At 34.4% G+C, this 18,289-nt stretch overlaps 1 protein-coding gene across 1 annotated transcript in view; it reads left to right on the forward strand.

Moving 5' to 3' along the window:
* Nucleotides 1–18,289, forward strand: part of ZNF148 (zinc finger protein 148) — a 129,608-nt gene that overhangs the window by 26,734 nt on the left and 84,585 nt on the right. The window contains exons 2-3 of the mRNA XM_007113572.4: nucleotides 6,178–6,258; nucleotides 14,197–14,332. The gene's annotated coding sequence lies outside the window, so the exon portion shown is untranslated. The remainder of the gene's footprint in view (nucleotides 1–6,177; nucleotides 6,259–14,196; nucleotides 14,333–18,289) is intronic.

The following is an 18,289-nucleotide window of genomic DNA, read 5'->3' on the forward strand; positions in this document are numbered from 1 at the left end:
CCCAGGCGCAGAGGCCACGGCCCACGGGCCCAGCCGCTCCGCGGCACGCGGGATCCTCCCAGACCGGGGCGCGAACCAGGTTCCCCTGCATTGGCAGGCGGACGCGCAACCACTGCGCCACCAGGGAAGCCCCAGAATTTTGTAGTATAGTTAATTAAAATGAAATTGTGAATTCTGGTATTTTCTTCAAAGGTGTGTTTATTTTATGGATTATTTGTATTTAAGGTATTTAATAATTCCAGTAATATATAATAGTATTTTAATATTAGTAAATATTTTTCAAAACAAATATGGAAAATCTTGTATTATGCAGCCAGTTTAATCTGTTTCTAATTCATAGGTTGAAAAGGAAAGCTATAATGTCTTGCTTTTTACATTCCCTAGTTTTCTAATTGAGAGTAAATTGGGCCCAAATAAGAAAATGTCTATTCTACTTTAGTAGAAGCTAGTGCTTCTAAATGATTAGTTAACTTGTTAAATCAACTACTACTGTTTATTTGGCTGCCCCGTGTGGCATGCAGGATGTTAGTTGCCTGACCGGGATCGAACTGTGCCCCCCTGCAGTGTAAGCACAGAGTCTTAACCACTGGACTGCCAGGGGAGTCCCAACAACTACTATTTTAAAAAAATCTCACATATTACATGAATTGTTCAAACTAATATAGTTACTGCAGTTACAGAGAAATCACTGGGCTTCTTTGCAGCCACTTCTTGAGGTACTCTCAGATTGACTCTGATGGCAAATCTTAGATTTCTAATCAGATTAAAAATCATTTCTTTATGTGTGGACACACCTCTACATTGTGTCTAGTGCCTTATGTAATTCTGGGCATGTGTTTTAGAGGAGATAAGAATGACTGACTCTAGTATTGAATAAGGTAAAATTGTCAGAAAATGAGCTTTTTAATGGACCATTTACATGTTTTTAAATGAGAGTATTTAATTATATTTCATATTAGAAGTAATAATTCCAGTTCCCTCTTGTTATTTTTGGTTTTTAACAATATTTTAACATGTTTTTATTCATGAAGAATTGACACTTAAAAATAAAATTTAAATAGTTAAGCTTTAATTTTCAAATGGGTATTCCTATAATCTTTTCTAGGGTTTCCATAGTTATTATTACAGTAGGATAATTTTTGTGTTATGAAAATCAGATGAATTTAATTTTTTGTTTATTTATATGGTAACTGTTACTGTAGATAGCATTTTAATTTCAAAGTTTATGTTCATTGATCTTATCCTTACTTCAAAGATGTTTATTTATTTTTGACTCAGAATATTGTTCAGAGTAACATTAAATATATCAATATTTTAAGTTGGGAATGACCTTTCCTGTTGTGCTATGTTAAAGTAGACATTTATTTGGAGGCAGAGGATCTGGTTGAGGTCTTTGCCATGACAGGTGTTGTATAACCATGGGTACTTAACCTCTTGAACCTCGGTTTTGTCATCTATAGAATGGAGGCAAACACTAATACCTGCCTAGGTAATTGTGTGTGTAGGGGGTGTCCTGTGAAATGTGACACTTGAAAGCACTTTGTAAACTGTGAAGTACTTTTATCAGAGCGTGCTTGTAACATTTTTGAGGAGATCATTTGAAAATTGACCTGAGTGATCTTGATCATCATAGTGCAAAATATTTTATGATTATTTACAAAATTGGTATGTATTCAAGTAAAAATTCTTGTAAAAATAAAGCAGCTTTTCGTTGAGTTTAGTGATTTACTATTCTTAAAAACTAATTTCTATTGGTGAATTTGGGGAAGGATTACATAGTTGCTTGTTAGTTTATCATCCCCTCTGTGATAAGGTTAGCTTTTGGAAGGTGTCTTTTCCTCAACAGGTGACTTAGATTTAAAGGTTAGGTTTGTCTCTTTAGTGGTTTATAGTCTAAGGATTTTCTAAAAATGCTTATACTGTTGTGTTTTCTAACGTGGGTGGAGAGTTGGTTTCTTATTTGACACATGTTTACTGGTTTGGTGATTTGAAAAGGTCAAGGGCAGGTGAACGTTTTCAGTTGGTGCCTTTATTTTACTCACTTTGGCCAACTTTTTTTTTTTTTTGAATGGTGAAGTTTTTTTTAATTTTTAAAATTTATTTTATCTATTTATTTATCTTTGGCTGCGTTGGGTCTTCGCTGCTGCATGTGGGCTTTCTCTAGTTACGGCGAGCGGGGGCCACTCTTTGCTGCGGCCCACAGGCCCCCGATTGCGGTGTCCTCCCTTGCCACAGAGCATGGGCTGTAGGTGTGTGGGCTTCAGTAGTTGTGGCATGTGGGCCCAGCTGCCGCGGCTTGCAGCTCCAGAGCGCAGGCTCAGCAGCTGTGGTGCACAGGCTCAGTCGCTCTGTGGCATGTGGGAGCGCCCCGGACCAGGGATCGAACCCGTGTCCCCGGCACCGGCAGGCAGACTCCCAACCACTGTGCCACCAGGGAAGCCCACGGCCAACATTTTTAAGAATTTATTTGATTACCCCTTTGTAGGATTTTATTTCTTAACCAAGTGGGTTAACTACATTGATTGTGAAATTTATAAGATTTTGGCTTAATTTTTGGTGAAGGTAGAAATGGAAAATTGTTCTAGAAAGACCTGGTTAGGGCAGTTTCTGGGGTGGGTGGTTTGAATTTTTGGAGCTTTCATTCCTCCTTAGGATAGATCTGGCCATGAAAAGTACACTGTGAGTTCTAACAACTTTAAGTGTCAAAGCAGGTAGTGTAAATTAAAAGAACACATATGTCTACTTTGTTACTGTGTAGAAATTCTAACCGTATTCATAGAAATCTCTTGCCTGGAACAAACTTTTTTCCTTTACCTTTTTTTTTTTTTTTTTTAAAACATTGTTCAGAAAGCATTATTAAATCACAAAAGTAAAACTAATGTAAAAGTAGAACTTAGCTAATTACTTTCAAATATGATCTAGTTAAAAGATGCTAAAGGACTTGAAGCATTTTTCCTCTCAGATTCTTAAAGCCGTGGTGGTAGTGATGATGAGGAGGAGGTGATAGCACAGTAGATTGTGGAGAGCCTGCTAAACTATTATAAAGACTTTGGTTCTGCCACTTACTAATTTTATAACCTTTGGTGAATTACTTAACCCTTCAGTTTTTTCTTCTGTGAAATGTGAATAATATCAGCACCAACCTCAAAGGTTTGTTTTTTGTATTAAGTTAGTTAATATCTGCAAAGACCTAGGAACACTACTGAGCAAAGTCCAAAGCATATGGTATCCATTTTATTCTTAAATGTGGAGCCAACATTAAAAGGTCACTTCTTCCTTTTCTTTTGGAAAGGTAACAGAGGGAGAATTAATTGATCCCTGCTTTGATTTTCCTATGATAAATTGCTTAAACTTCAGTTATAGCGCTTAACACATATTATCAAAACTAACATTATTTCTTATATGTTTGCCATCCTTGCTAGATTATGAACTCCTTTGGGCAGAGACCATGATATTTTATGCATGTCTTAGGAATCTTCCGTATCAGTTGATCAAAAATATTGATTCAGTTAATGACAAAAACGTTGGCCTGAATAATGAATCAGACCACCTGCTGGTAAATACATTGAAATCCTGCCAGTCTATCAGAACTAAATAATGGACGGGTGGTAGCTAACGGTCCCTGAAAAATATTTCATTTATTTTCTTCCTTAATCTGTATTTTGTCTTAATTTGATTATACCTGCACAAGTGATTATTATTATTTTTAAATAAATTTATTTATTTTATTTGTTTATTTTTGGCTGCATTGGGTCTTCGTTGCTGTGCGTGGGCTTTCTCTAGTTGCGGTGAGTGGGGGCTAGTCTTCGTTGCGGTGTGTGGGCTTCTCATTGTGGTTGCTTGTCTTGTTGCAGAGCACGGGCTCTAGGCGCATGGGCTTCAGTAGTTGTGGCTCGCGGGCTCTAGAGCAACTCAGTGGTTGTGGCGCACTGGCTTAGTTTCTCAGCAGCATGTGGGATCTTCCCGGACCAGGGCTCGAACCTGTGTCCCCTGCATTGGCAGGCAGATTCTTAACCACTGTGCCACCAGGGAAGCCCCTGCACAAGTGATTATAATCAGGGAATAATTAGCCAGCAAAATCTTAAATTAGAGGAATTGCTAAGCAGGAATATTCAGTCACTCCTAAAGTAGGGGAAGTGGGGCAGGGAAAGAGGAAGATCTTAGCTGAACATTGGGTGGTTGCCCAAGTAACTTTATACCTTTCTTTTTGTACTTACAGGGTCTTAGTTTCCAGCCTGGTAGATTCTTTTCTTTTCTCCATTTTTGGTGAAGTGGGGTGGTAGAGGAGAAGGAAGGATAGACTTGGAAGGATAAGTGAAATTGGTAGATGATGCTAAATGAATTAGGTTTCCAGAGACAGAGACTACCTGGCAGGTGAGTTAGGGGGAATTGTGGGTTTCCATGGTAGAGGAAAGGTTGTGATGGGAAAGACATTCCAAAATTTCTGTTTATAGATTTGGACTTTCAGGTTATATTATTTTGTACATTTGGGGGATGTGTGTATGTGGGAGTGAGGCATGCTGCTTTTTCCTTCTTGCTTCACTATTTTATTTTTGTTTCCTTCTCTTTTAACATACCTAGTTATAGTCTTTGATGTGTGACAGCCTTAATTTAGAGCTTTCAGTAAAAAGTGATGCAAGGTGAGTAGGCTTTTTGTGAAAATGTTTTCAACAGAATATTAACATTTCAAAAATGTTTGTCCAGCTGTATATGTTACCATTATTATGTGATGACATAAGTAATAATGTTTTGATTGTGGACTAGATAAAGCCAGTCAACTTTAAAAGACTCATAATGTAATACCAAAGTTGCTAATATCTAAAGACATTTTTATTTCCCATATATAGACTTTACCATGTCTTTTCTGTTCAACTTTATTCCTGTGAACTGTGTTAGAAATTCTAAAAGTTGAATACAGTAAAGAATGTAGAATGGTGATAGCAGTGTAGTGCAGATACAGTTTTATTTTACTTTACCTGTTTTTCATAGTGTCTACCACAATAATAGTTTTATGGCTTTTATTATCTTTTTGATACTAACACTGTAGAAAATATATATTTAAAAGTAGTTTTAAGTAATTGAGAGGAATGGCATATATGCTCTTTTGAATGCTTGGGAACAAAACTTTGAGGCAGGCAATTAAGAGCTTAGTAGAAATAAATTATTTTAAATAGATTTTTTGTTCATAACTAGTTTAGCAACAAAGCTACTGACTGGCTAAGGACTAGAAAATGCTGAATTATCAGAAATGCTGTAATGTTTGTAATCCCTTGATAAAATTGTGTAAACACAGGTTAGAATTAATATACTTGGTTATTTTCTGAAGATGTAGAGTTTCTTTAATTGTCCTGCTTTTATATTTATAGCTTATTTATTTGCAGGGTATTTATTGAGTCCTAAAGATGTGTTTAGGCTATTATATAAAATGCTTCTTTATTTCTGAATAAAAGTTGTATTTGGCCTATTTTTTGTTTCTAATAAAATTTCAGCTTTCAGTCCTCATTACCTCCATTTCATATACCAGGAAAACATATCCCAGTTGCAGGAAGAAAGTTATATATGTCCAATATCAATGCAATACCAACATGGAGTGTTAATTTTCTGTATTAGTCTCTATTAAAAGATAGATTCTAGACATTAAAAAATATTTATGGACCATTTAACTTTATTAAATATCTTTGCCTTGAAAATTTTAAATTCTTAACATTTTTGTATTTTCAAAAACTATATTCTTAATATAATTAGACTTTGAGCTCAGGGAAATGTTACTTTGGGATTTTAACAGGAACTAGTACTATTTGAGTAATTGAGAACATCAACATATGATTTTAGTGAAATACATTTTGTGCCTTCCTTCCTATTTTAAGTTGTTTATGGTAATTCTAGTTTATTACCCTGGTTTTAAAGAAATCCTAATCCTCAGCTAGAAGTTAAATTTGAAAAAGTCCAGTTAGTGTCTGGGTCATTTCTTTTCTTCATATCATTCAGCACTGATGGGTCATTACAGTTGAACTAAGTGTTCTAAGTGAAGTAATTTTATTTAATCCAATAGTATCTACCATGGAAAGAATTTTGTCAGATTTAGCACATTTTGATATACCTATTTTACCTGACTTTAAGAATATGTCTAATCCTGATTTTTTGGGGGGCATAACCTGTATTTTTGTACTTTTATAGGATAGAGGGAGGAAGCAACAGCTTGGAAATTCGGCCAAGTGATCTGGCGGGATGGGCATTTGCCTGACCTATTTTGTAGAGGTAATCCAACGCTGTTTTACTCAACCTCTAATTTTTACCTGTGATAGATGCCCATATACTTGAACATGAACACACCTATCACAGCTGTTGGGTAGTAGTCTGCATTTACTGGACATTCCCTTTTTCTTTTATACTTGCTTATATATAGCATGAATATTACATATACACAGCATGATATCACTATATACAGATATGAACATCTATACATTGGAAAGAATTAATGTTATTAGTTCTGTATGAAGACCATTATCTTTTCTAACTTAACAAGATTACTTGCATTTCTCTTTTTTAGGCCCAGGTTCCCTTATTTTAGGAAAAACCATGATCCTCTCCTGTCTTGTTGGGCTGTGTTGGTACATTTTAGACCGGTGCTTTTATCTTTCAAACAAAGTGAAAGAAAATTAAATATTTCACAGTTTTCAGGGTATTTACATGTTTGTCAATGGCACATATTCTCATGTCATTATTAATGATCATAAAAATTCAAAGAGTCTCATAAATTTTATTTGTTTTGAGAATTCTTTTAAAGCAAAGGTGTGAAAATTTTAGCAGTTTTAGTGGCCATATTTTAAGATTTCGTTTAACACTTCTCACTTCTTACCCAGGTTTATTATAAGAGGAATATACACTTATGCAGTAGAGAATGTTATAATGTAAAAAATTTAAAAAAGTCTTTTCTTATTCCCATTTACTGTTAACATTTGTGTTAACAGTGTGTGTGTGTGTATCATTACAGACATTTTCCATATATATGCAGAAATTTATATGTATACCTATATTTACATAATTTTTATAAAAATGAGATCACACTGTACATGTTGTTTATTATCAGCATGTCTTTTTTGTTGTTAGCGTCTGTATCTTTGCATAGCATTCCTTCTTCTTTCATTCTGTGTAGTATTCCCATATTTGGATGTACCATAATTATTTTAACTAGCCTCCTATTTATGGATATTTAGGTTAAGTTTTTTTGCAGTAACAAATGGGAATATAGTGAATATTCTTGGATACATCTTTGCACATATTTAAAAATATATTTGTAGTATAAATTCCTAAAGGAAAAATTGTTGGGTCAAAAAGTGTGTACATTTAATAATTTGGTGGTTGAATTGCCCAACTAAAAAGACTGCCCCAATATCAGTAGTCTGGGAAAATGGGAATCTCTTTATCTCTTTGATAATACTAGCTACTGTCAAACTTTTAGTATTTGTCAGTTTTTTGTTGTTTAGTATTGCTTTTCAAAATTTCATTGTGAGTTTGAGCATTTTTTTCCCCATTACTATTGGCCATGTATATATTTTCAGTGATCTGTTTGGTCATGCGTTAGGCAGATGGTTTTTACTCAGTTTTTGCTTATCTTTTGATTTTATTTTTGCCTTGTTGAAGTTTTAATTTTGTATGATTGAACTTAGTGATCTTTTTCTTCAGGGCTGGGGTGGGGGGGGTTTCCTGTGTAAGGTTTAAAAGGTCTCCCCCACTGATTGTAGGACTCGTTTTTCCCTCCACATTATAACATGTCTGAATGACGTGAATTGTTGGCTTGTCATGGTTTGGCATTGTTTTTTTCTACGTGACAAAATTAGTTGTGTTTCTTAAGATTGGTAGTTTTAGCTCGGTAGTTTTAGATTCAGTGAACTTGAAAAGTTATGTGGGTTTTCTATTACTTTTTATGGTTTAAATTGTATAAAATCTTGATTTATATTGAATATATTCGGTATAAGCAATAAATGTAGAGATCAGCTTTACTTTTTTCCAGATGGCTTACCATTTGTCCTCATTCCCGTAATTGAATGATGCATTTCTTTTCTACATATTTGAAATGCCACATTTATCGTATACTGAATTTCCATGGTTTTTTTGGGGGGGTGGGGGGGGCTCTGTTCCTGAAATCAGTTCAGTTCATCTGCCTGCTTGTTTTTTGTACTGAGAATTCAGTAAAGGAACAGCTTATGAAATCAATTATACATAAATGATTTCTTAATACAAATAGTAGAATTAGAGCTAATAAAGGAAGAAGATGTATACATTCACAGTAACAACTAAAAAGATAAAATGCCTGGGAGAAATCTACTTGAAAAAAATTTTAAAACTCTACTGAGGGATGAGACAGAAAATTTGAATCAATTCAGATTTTTTTTTAAACATTTTTTATTTCTTTAATGATGTATCTATTTATTTATTTTTGGCTGCATTGGGTCTTTGTTGCTGCGCACGGGCATTCTCTAGTTGCGGCGAGTGGGGGCTACTCTTCTTTGTGGTGCACGGGCTTCTCATTGCGGTGGCTTCTCTTGTTGTGGAGCATGGGCTCTAGGTGCACGGGCTTCAGTAATTGTGGCTCACGGGCTCTAGAGTGCAAGCTCAGTAGTTGTGTCACACAGGCTTAGTTGCTCCGTGGGATCTTCCGGACCAGGGCTCGAACCTGTGTCCCCTGCATTGGCAGGTGGATTCTTAACCACTGTGGCACTAGGGAAGCCCTCAGCTCAACTTTTTAATAGGAAGATGTGATATAAAACTGTCATTTCACTATAGAAATATAATTGATTTTTCTTTATTGATCTAATATCTTGTGCCCTTGCTGAACTTGTTTATCAGTTCTCAGTGGCAGTGGCCTTGCTGAACTTGTTTATTCGTTCTCGTAGCTTTTTTGTGGATTCATTGGGAAATTTCTATGTACAAGATCACATCGCTAGAGAATAAAGACAGTTTTATTTTGTCTTTTCTAATCTGGATGCCATTACTTGATCGATTGATTACTTGGTTGGTTGGTTGATTGATTGCTTTTGCCTGCTCTATTTTACTAGCTGGAGCTTTTAGTACAATCTTGAATAGAAGTGGTGAAAATGGACATCCTGATTATTAGGAGGAAAGCATTCAGTGTTTAACCAGTAAGCATGATGTTAGTTTTTTGTTTTTGTTTTTTTTTGTTGATACCTTTTATCAGTTTGAGGAAGTTCTCTTCTAGTCTTAGTTTGTTGAGATTTTTTTATCATGGGTAAGTGTTGAATTTTGTCAAATTCTTCTTTGTTTATTGAGATAACCATGTGGTTTTCGTCCTTTAGTCTCTTAATATGGTGTATTACATTAATTGATTTTCAGATGTTAAACCACCATTGCCTTCATGGGGTAAATATTACTTGGTCTTGGTGTATATATAGGCCTTTTTTTTATCTGTTGCTAGATTCAGTTTACTAATATTTTGTAAGGATATTGTTTCTGTGTTTATGAGAGACATTGGAGTGTAGTTTTCATGTGATGTCTTTATATCAAAGAAACTCTAGCTTTATAGATTGAGTTGCAAAATGTACCTTCTTCCTCTGTTTTGTGAAGGAGTTTGTGAAGGATTGGTATTTCCCTCTTAAATATTTGATGGAATTCATCAGTGAGGCCATTTCTTTGTGGGCAGATTTTAAATACTCACTCAGTTTGTTATATTCAGATTTTTCTGTTTCCTCTTTAATTAGTTTATGTGTCAGTAATGTATGTCTTTTTAGGAATTTCATAAAAGTTGTTTAATTTGTTGGCATATATCTGTTCATAATATTCCTTCCTATATAATTCTTTTAATTTTTTGTGAGGTCAGTGGTAATATCCCTTCTTTCATTCCTAATTTTGGTAATTTGTGTTTTTTCTCTTTGTTGTTGGTTAGTCTTCCTAAAAGTTTGTAAATTTTTTGGATCTTTTTTAAAAAAACAAGTTATTCTCTATCTTCCTGTTTTGTATTTTATTTATTTTTGCTCTAAATTTTCAATATATTTTTCAGCTTGCTTTAGGGTTTAGTTTGCTCTTTTTCTTTTAAAAAATATTTTAATTAATTAATTGATTATTTATGGCTGCGTCGGGTCTTAGTTGCAGCATGTGGGATCTTCGTTGACGTGTGCGGGATCTTTCCTTGTGGTGTGCGGGCTTCTCTCTAGTTGGGGCATGCAGGTTTTTTTCTCTTCTCTAGTTGTGGCATGCAGCCTCCAGGACACGTGAGCTCTGTAGTTGTGCTGTGTGGGCTCCAGAGTGCGTGGGCTCTGTAGTTTGCTGCACGTGGGCTTTCCATTTGAGGTGTGCGAGCTCAGTAGTTGTTGCACATGGGCTTAGCTGCCCTGCAGCATGTGGGAACCTAGTTCCCCTGACCAGGGATCGAACCCGCATCACCTACATTGGAAGGTGGATTCTTTACCACTGGACCGCCAGGGAAGTCCCCTAGTTTACTCCTTTTCTGATTTATTAAAGTGGAGGCTCATGTCACTGATTTGAGACTTCTCTTTTTTTCAGTATACTTAAAGTTATATAATTCCTTCTAAGTACTGCTTGAGCTGCATCCCATTGATTTTGATGTGTTTGTTTTTGTTTTCATTCAGTTAAAAATATTCTCTAACATCTCTTTTAATTTCTTTTTTGACCCATATGTTATTCAGAATTGTGAAGTTTAATTTTCAAACACTTGAGAATTTTCCAGTTTCTGACTTACTTGATATCTACTTTCATTCTGTTATGGTTGGAGAACATACTTTGTATGACTTCAGTCCTTTTACATTTATGAGGCTTGTTTAATGGCCTAGCATTTGGTCTGTCCTGGAGAGTGTGTACCTGACAACAATTTGTATTCTGTTGTTTGCTGGAGTTTTCTATATGCCAACTACGTATAGTTGGTTGAGAGTGTGGTTCAGGTTTTCTATATGTTAATTTGCTGTATAGTTATTCTGTCAATTATTTAGAGTGGGGTATTGAAATCTCCAATGCTAATTGTTGAATTTTCTATTTTTCTTTTCAGTAATGTTAGTTATTGTTTTATTTTTTTAGGGCTCTTCATTATTTTAGAGTTTATAATTATTATTATATTTTCCTAATTTATTGACTGTCATTTTGAAATATCTTTCTTCATCTCCAGTAATATTTGTCTTAAAGTCTATTTTGTCTGATACTACCATGCCATCTGTCTTATTGTTACTCTTTCCATAGTATATATATCCTTGTTCCGCATCTTTTTACTTTCAGTCTTGAATTTAAAGTGTGTCTCTTGTTGACAACACATAGTTGAATCTTGTTTTTGTCCAATCTGACAGTTTCTGCCTTTCCTTTGGGCTGTTTAGACATTCATATTTAATTATGGACATGGTTGGATTTACATTTGCCATTTTGCCATTTGTTTTATATATGTCTGTTACGGTTTTTGTTTCTCTGTGCTTCCTTTGCTGCTTTCTTTTGTGTTAAATGTTTTTTAGTGTGCCATATTAATTACTCTATTGATGTCTTTTCTAAATATAATTTAAGATATTTTCTTTGTGATTGCTATGGTGTTTACATTATACATTTTAACAGTTTGCTTAATATTAACAGTAAGTCAGTTTCAGTAAAATATAGGAACTTTGCTCCAGTATAGCTCCATTTTCTCCTTCCTCTATTGTGCCATAACTGTTATGTATATATATTACATCCATATATGCTACAAACCCAGCAATACAGTGTTATAACCATTGCTTTATAGAGTCTTACAGTTTTTAAAGATGTTAAGAGAAGAAATGAGAAAAATGTATTTTATAGAGTTTTTTTCGTTTAACCCACATATTTACCATTTCTAGTGTTCTTTTCTTCCTGTGTATTTCAGTCTGGTGTCATTTCCTTTCAACTTGATGGACTTCCTTTAGTATTTCTTGTATGGCAGGTCTGCAAAAAATTCTCTCAGTCTTTGTTCATCTGAGGCTATGTTTATTATGCCTTCATTTTTGAAGGGTAGTTTTGCTGCCTTCTTGATTGACAGGTTTTTTTCTTTCAGCACTTTGAGAATGTGATCCCACTATCTTCTGGCCTCTGTTGTTTCTGATTGAAAGTCAGCTGTTAATCGTATTGTGGTTCCCTGCACATGCTGAGTAATTTTTCTCTTTATGCTTGTATGATTTTTCTCCTTGTGTTTGTTTTTAACAGTTTGGCTATGATATGTCTAGGTGTATCTCTTTGTAATTATTCTCCATGAGATTCATTGAACTTCTCAGACCCATAGATTTGATATCTTCTAAAAAATCAAATTTGGAAAATTTTCTGGTGGTGTTTTATTAAAAAAATTTTTTTTCCCTGCCCTTTCTCTCCTCTGGAACTCCAGAAATGTTGATAAGTTGTTCTCTGAGGCTCTGTTCAGTTTTCTTCAATTTTTTTTCCTCACTGTTCTTCAGATTGGATAGTTTCTACTGATATATCTTCAAGGTCATCTATTTTCTTCTGCCATCTTGAATCCTGTAGTAAATTTTTTGTTTTAGTTATTATACTTTTCAACTTCAGAATTTTCATGTGGTTCTTTTACATAAATTCTGTACCCTTATTGAGAATTTCTTATCTGTTGATTGTTTTCATAATTAAAAAAAGTTAAAAATGGGTTCTATTTTAACATGTCTATAATAGATGTTTTGAAATCTTTGCTTAAACCAACATCTGGGGATGCTCAGAAACTGTCGTGATTGCTATTTTTCATTAATGTGGGTCACATTTTTCTTTTCTTTCTTTCTTTCTTTTTTTGGTGCACCTTATAATTTGTTGTTGAAAACTGGGCATTTTAGGTAACATATTGGAGTAATTTCAGATTGTGACTCCCCCAATAACCTGCCTGCCCAGGTTATTGTTACTGTTGTCATTTTGCTATTAATTTATATATGATACAATCCTAGTGAAAAAAAATGGTTTTTTTGAGCAAGAGTTCATCTGCAAAAGTAGACGTGTGAATGTGGAGGAAAATTCTGAAATGAAAGGATACTGAGGGGTAAATAGTTCCATCAGAATTTAAACTTCTAAAAAATATGGATACAGTGTTGAAATGTTTTAAAAAGTGAATGTATTATACTTTCTGAAGTAAAAAGATGGACTTATTACTGGTATGTTTTAGGTGAGAAAGACTATTCTTATTGCCTTTGCACCACTGTAAAAACTGATACAAAATCATAAGATGTGTCATATCATCTGGTCTCCAAGCTTTCTGTGGAGGAGTAAATACAAATTATTCTTAATAGGTAGGAATGTAATATTTTTAAGAACCTCTATGGTAGGAAACTCCATGAACTCTTTAGTCTGTTACTAGGTTCAGAAATATTCACTGACAGGAAATTTTCGTCTTGTGTATAGCTTATATTTTTCATTTTAATTTTGGGGGGTATGGAACACAGTCTCCCTATGATTATTCCCATTTTTGTCAGCTTTTCTAGTCAAAGATGACCTTGGTGATCATATTTCTGTAGGTATTTAGTATGATTTTACAACTGTAATCCTTTCTACTGTGAATACATGTACATTCTGTACAGGACTAGCTCTGTTTGTTATTTTATTTTATTTTTGTTTTGTTTTTGCGGTACACGGGCCTCTCACTGCTGGCCTCTCCCGTTGCGGAGCACAGGCTCCAGATGCTCAGGCTCAGCGGCCATGGCTCACGGGCCCAGCTGCTCCGCGGCATGTGGGATCCTCCCGGACTGGGGCACAAACCCGTGTCCCCTGCATCGGCAGGCGGACTCTCAACCACTGTGCCACCAGGGAAGCCCCTGTTTGTTATTTTTAAGGCCTAGAATTGTGTTTGCTTCTCTCTTCACTTCATAGCCTTTGCAAAGCAGATAAAAATAGTGTTAAGTGAGTTTTTAATTACTGATTTCTCTTTTGTAAATGTGTAGGTCTGTAACCTTCTGAATTTCCTTCGATATCCCGTGTCTCTGAAGTTGTACACTCCAGATCTAGGCAAATTATTCTTTACAAGGCCAGGGTTATTTCACAGTTACTACTTATCACTATTGTATTTTCCCAGTTTCAGATTTAAAAAGAAGTCATTGCACTGGTTATTCAGGCATAGCTTACTATTTACAAAGAGTGATCACTTCATTATGCATACCAGTTTGTCCATGTTATATTTGTACAGTATTTTTGTCTCCATAAGTAATGTGTTTTGTTTGTTGTGTTTTATTTTTATTTTTTTTGTAGGAATTGGATGGCATAAATGATTGAAGTGGTATTGAGGGTCTCTGAAGCCTATGAAAGGTAGAAACTCAACCATGATTTCTTTTTCAACTCTACAGCATTCCCTTCCTTGAAGTCTTCATTTTTGCGTTAGTCTCAGGTAACTTCAATACTTATTTTTCATAATCATGAATAAGTAAAATTTTCAAGTATGAAACCTTTTTTTTTGGCTGCTAGAATTTCATGTTAAGTTTGTATAATAGTTTCTTTATGTTGTAGTATTTATATCTGGAAGAAACTTGGGATTTAATATTTTTCTTGAGAAAACAGTGTTAAGAGAAAATTGATGAGTAATGATACAGCTTTGGGTTTTAAGTTTAGCCCAGGAAAATATGTGTAGCTTATTATGTAATCTTAGGTGAAATTTAAGTGGCAAGGTGTTTCCTTCTTTAACCCTTTTCCTCAGCAGGGTTTATTGCATTTTTCACTCACCTGTCATAAACGCATACATACCCACATTAAATTTTCCAGGATTTCCAGGGAAACTATTTTCATATGTGGGAAAATTAGACCTATTAATCAAATTTAATGGTGTTTGGCATATAATTTTTTAAATGTGAAAAAGCATATGTTACTGTACCTTTGTACATATTGTATGTTTGCCTATGCTAATATAAGGAAGCAGTCATGTAGATAATTTTAATAATTATTTATATTAAGTATATTAGTTAAAATTTAGACTTGTCTACTGTGACAGGTGCTTAAAAATGTAGAAATACATTTATATTTACTTGAAAAGTCCATATAAACAATATCAGGATTGTTTGGACACTCCAGAGTCATCATAACCTAGGCTTCTTTGTCTTGCTTTGCTATTCTTAACATGTGGCTTCTATCTTGTGGTCCAAGAGGGTTACCATCATGTCTGCCAATAGAAAGAGGGAAAAGGGAAGAACATTTTCTTTTCCTTTTAGGAGAGTTGTGTGTATCGTTTCTACTTATGTCCCATTGGCTTTAACTGTTACATGACCACAACCAGCTGCATGGGAGGCTGGAAAATGAGTCTTACCTAGGTCATTGTGTGTCTCACTTAATATTTTATTATTGGGCAAGAAGGAGAGAACAGAATCTGGGGGGGATAGCTAGTTGTCTGTCACATTAGGGTTTGTCAGATTTACTTTCCATTTATCTAGTTGGACTAACATTAAAATATGTTTTATTGTCTTAAGACATATTAACTCTTGGCCTGTGACAGTGCTTTGGAAATTGTTTTGAGTTCTGAGACAATTTTAGTTTTGTGAATAGTCATCATGGTTCTTTGATTAAATACTGCTGTCTTGATATCATAAGGTAGAATAAGGTCTTAAAAGTTAAAAGTGACTTTTGAGATAATTCCTCATTTTGTTTCACTGACATTAGGTTGAAATGGTTTGTTTAACGTTTTAGAGTCTTAAGGCAAGGATGAGGGTCTTGGGTGAGAGGATCTTTCTAGCAACACATAAAGCTAAATGTTGTGTAACTGGTTCCTTCTAACTCTAAAAAATCTGTTATTCTAAATGTTTAGATCTCGTCAGAACAACTTATTCCCAAAGACATTATATACTTTATATTTTTGTAGATGAAAAATGTTTCATTGTAATTACATTATATGGTTCTTGGCCTGTTGTAAATACTGTATTTTGAAACAAGTATCAGATATTGTATGTTTCTATTAGAGAATTTATTAAAGGGTTGGAAATTAGTTGTCAGTTTTTCATCATATTTTATGTCAATATCAACATATATTAACCTAGGTACCTTTTCTTTTGAGACTTGAGATAACAGTTAGTTTTGGTAAATTTTGTATACTTGTATTGAATATTTATATTAGGCCTGTTGATTTAACTTTATTAGAAAATGGTTATAAGATATTTTCGGTGTTTTTGGCATTGAAGGCGATGAACACATTTTTAGTTTTATTGTACTTCACAAATAGGGTTTGTACTGTTAAGTGAGAGCATTTATGCAATGTTTAAAAATTAAAATTTTGATTTAAATAGTTAACACTTTTCTGTTTTGGAATGAGTCTTGGTTATTATATAGTACATATTAAAAATAGCTTAGTGTATAGGGAAGTTTAAGTATTTTTAATGTTTCTTTTATTATACAAAACTGTAGAAAATTTATAGTTTCCTAATAGAGTATTTTTAATATGAATGTTTGAATTGTTGGTATTGGCATAAAATGAGATGGATGAAACAACTAGATCTAGCAGAATGTAGGGTTCTGTTTTGCTTGGATCTTTTTTACCTTTTCCCTTTCTTCTCCTTTTTAAGATAAAATATAGCTGTTTCTCAGTAAACAGTTGCCATAAATTTTATGTCTTACCATTTCTAAATACCACTAATTTCTTGTTGTTACATTGTTGTTACAGTTATAGAAGACTGGTGATGCGTATTTGGAATGGAGAATATGCTTAGATTCTGCTTTTTTTTTTTGGCGGTACGCGGGCCTCTCACTGTTGTGGCCTCTCCCGTTGCAGAGCACAGGCTCTGGACGCGCAGGCTCAGCGGCCATGGCTCACGGGCCCAGCCGCTCCGCGGCATGTGGGATCTTCCCAGACCGGGGCACGAACCTGTGTCCCCTGCATCGGCAGGCGGACTCTCAACCACTGTGCCACCAGGGAAGCCCCCTAGATTCTGCTTTATTTGAGCGGGGCATTGGGCATATAGAGATGCCTGTTAACTTTGGCTTAAATATTTATAAATTATTTTTCTGTGGTTAAAAAACGATCACAGGTTTTTATTTAGTTGTCATATTGTGTAAAGTGATTTAGTCTGTAAATTCTCTTATTGAACATCTTTTATTGTTGCTAACACTAATAAAAAAGGCCATTTTGTCTAGTTGTCATTATTGTAAATGATGCTCCTATTAGGATGTTTTGAATAGTAACAATTTAAAAGTCAAAGGGCATAGTTTACAAAATATGCTTTATAGATGCAAAATGGTAGTTATACAAAGGTGTATCTGAAGGGGTTTCTGAATGTAGAATATCCCTAGGTAAGAGCTAGATTTTGTTTCTAAATTAGAGATGAAGCAGTTTTTGCTTAGATCAAAACTATCCTTTTGAAGGATGAGAGGGAATAGAAAACTTCTGAGGAATGACAAATGGCAAATTGTTAACTCCATTTTGATCATGGGTTTCTTTGTAGTACCAATTTGATCTTGAGGGTGATTGATATTTGTATTTCTAATGCTGATATTTGTAAGGTGTAATTTCTCACTGACTACATAGGTTAGAAATATTAATATCCAAAGTAATGTAACTGGCATCCTCCAGCCAGCAAGGAGTTTGTTGAAAATACTTTGAATCAGAAGTAATTTGTGAAATCTAGCTTTTTTTTTTTTTTTTTTTTTTTTAATCTGTTTCAGGTTCCTTTGAGTACTTCTCTTTTGCCTGTGAGTGAAGTTTCTTTATAGGTTGAATGGGTTCTGGTACAAGGCAGGGTATTATTGATTTGGGAGAAGATTTTGAGTTGGAAATTACTCTTTTTATAGAAAAGAATGATGTTTAGGTTCCTAAGCTTGGCAATTATAGTCTGTTTTGACTCATTTAGTTGAAGTTTTACATTATTCAATAAATGTTGATGGAAAATAATATTACAGCCAAACTCAGTAAATAAAACAGAAAAGCAGTATCTTTAAGTGAGATATATTTCTTTCACACTTGAATGCAGATTTAATTAAAGGTGATAAAGTGGCAGATCAATATTCACGTACATTCTGAAGGGGAAAGTAGGTGCTTTCAAGAATATTAGAGGATTATGGCACAAGCCTTCAAATCTGTTTTCACTTTAAAACTTACAGTCCTCTTTTCTTTGATACAGGTATATTTTTAGCATAGCTCCTACATTTATCAGCCGTATTTAGGATTATTTTTTTGATTTCCAAGTGAAAATGCGAAAGTAAAGGAAAAAGAGAGATTTTCCTAAAGTAACTTGGTAAAGGTTTGAAGAAAGAATGGAAGGATTAAGGGGGTATATGTGAACCGATGAAAAAAGAACGAGGAGAAATTTACCAAGCTGTGAATAGTAGGTAGAAGTGGAAAATAGGAATTGTGGACGGTGTCTATGCATGC

This window comes from Physeter macrocephalus, chromosome 1 (genome assembly GCF_002837175.3).
Source record: "Physeter macrocephalus isolate SW-GA chromosome 1, ASM283717v5, whole genome shotgun sequence".
In the NCBI taxonomy this organism is placed as follows: domain Eukaryota; kingdom Metazoa; phylum Chordata; class Mammalia; order Artiodactyla; family Physeteridae; genus Physeter; species Physeter macrocephalus.